This window comes from Trichosurus vulpecula, chromosome 8, assembly GCF_011100635.1.
Source record: "Trichosurus vulpecula isolate mTriVul1 chromosome 8, mTriVul1.pri, whole genome shotgun sequence".
Taxonomy (NCBI): domain Eukaryota; kingdom Metazoa; phylum Chordata; class Mammalia; order Diprotodontia; family Phalangeridae; genus Trichosurus; species Trichosurus vulpecula.
The window spans coordinates 261,095,518-261,097,687 of NC_050580.1; the positions used below are offsets into that span (position 1 = coordinate 261,095,518).

The following is a 2,170-nucleotide window of genomic DNA, read 5'->3' on the forward strand; positions in this document are numbered from 1 at the left end:
CTCCACCCCCATTTGCCCTCCCTTCTATCACCCCCCACTTTTTTTTATCTTCCTTCCTCTTCTTTCCTGTGGGGTAAGATACCCAACTGAGTATGTATGGTATTCCCTCTTCAGGCCAAATCTGATGAGAGCAAGGTTCACTCATTCCCCCCCTTACCTGCCCTCTCCCCTCCTCCCACAGAACTGCTTCCTCTTGCCACCTCTATGTGAGATAATCCACCCCATTCTATCTCTCCCTACCTCCCTCTCTCAGTATGTTGCTCTCTCATCCCTTAATTTGATTTTATTTCTTTTAGATATCTTCCCTTCATCTTCAACTCACCCTGTGCCCGCTCTCTCTCTCTCTAAAAAATCTGGAACGCTTCACGAATTTGCGTGTCATCCTTGCGCAGGGGCCATGCTAATCTTCTCTGTATCATTCCAATTTTAGTGTATGTGCTGCGGAAGCGAACACTTTTATGACTTTCTTTAGGACTTTTAGGCTTTATCATTATTATTAGGCCATCCACAAATAAGAAGATCTAGAAGCCCTCACCATCTATTAGAAACCTCTCTTCCATTTGACTCTTTTACCCTACATGAAAGTGCCAGGTGATCTTGATTAGCTCTCAGTTTTTGTTTCAGTTGATGTTAATAGTGAGATGATTGTTGAACCATTTTTTGTTTTTGATTATATCAAGGTTTCTAATATAATCTTAAAATACACATAAAAGATTTTTTTATACAAATGTTTGTCTACATTTTGTTCTACTTCCCAAATAATGTATACAACATTCAACAAAAATGAAAACAATATGATCTTGTATTGTCTGCACTTTTAATAAAATTGTTTCATCATGAGAATCAAGTTTGCTGCAGGATAGCATTTGTGAAAGTCTTTCTGTTTCCTGATGATTTCATCATTTGTACTATATATCTATACACACACACATATGTGTGTGTATTGATATATAAACACATATATATGTGTATTCATGTATATGTGCATATATATGTACATATATAGATAGATGGATGGATAGATAATTTTCATAAATATTTTACAGAGATGAAATGGTCAGAAAATAGATAGCAGGTATTAATATTTTATTAAATGTCTTCTTTTCAATATTTGTTCTATTGTCGATTTCCCCAATCATTTAGTATCTTTACCTCTTTTAGATCTTGAGTATCAGTCCCTCAGGGCTTCAACATTTTATTTTTCCATGTAATGGGCATTACTAGATATATAGTATGTCTAGCCCTGCTGCTCTCCTTCTATTTGCCTACTTCAGTGCCATTTCTTCTTCTCGTGCAATACCTTATGAACCAAGATTTTAGACACAAGATATGGTTACTTTGGCATCGTGGATGAAAAACACAATTGATCAAAGCAATTCTGACAGGTTATTAAAAATTCTGTTTGCTTATAAGTCCTCTTCAGGTTTGTTTTTTATAGTTGACAGAGCTTAATTGGATGTCATACCAAGCTTCCCTACTGAGATTTTTGTAATCCTTCCTCCTCCTTTTAATCACTGCTATTGGCTGTTTTATAAGGAAATAATCTTCCGCAGTCCTTCTCTAGTATTTACCAATGCACTTGTTCTCCAATCTGATGTTAAACTTGTTACCTTTGTTTCCCTGATTTCTATTATTGCTGAGGAGATAGTTTTGGGGCTTCTCTGACCTCCGCATTATTGTCACTGCTTTCTGAGTCAGTGCATATACACACATATACATATGTACAAACATGTGTATATACATACGTACACATGCATGTATACATGCATATACAGATATACACACATATGAATATATCCACTTCCCATTTCAAAAATCTGAGTTTTGTCTTTGCTCTATTCAATCAATGTTCTGGCACAGAACACTGATCAAGAAATGACTCCACGTCAGCTAAAATTTGCTTCCTATATTTTGGAATATGTTCAACTTTATTTGTGATGATATTCCATTCATGGATAAGAGAAAATCATAAGATCATAGATTTAGACTTTGGAGCATCATGGAATCAACTTAATCCATCTCCTAATTTTACAGATGAGAAACTTGAAATTCATGGAAGTTATATGACTTTCCCAAGATCACACAAGTTAAAAATGACAGAGACAGAATATTAACAAAAATACACGGATTCTGAATCCTTTTATTAAGGGGGATTTGTTCTGTGAAGTTT

General features: G+C 35.3%; 1 non-coding gene across 1 annotated transcript; it reads right to left on the reverse strand.

Moving 5' to 3' along the window:
- Nucleotides 1-347: 347 nt before the first annotated feature.
- Nucleotides 348-454, reverse strand: LOC118830418. Its single transcript, XR_005009054.1, has one exon. It is a non-coding gene; the product is annotated as a U6 spliceosomal RNA (small nuclear RNA).
- Between the last annotated feature and the right edge of the window lie 1,716 nt (nt 455-2,170).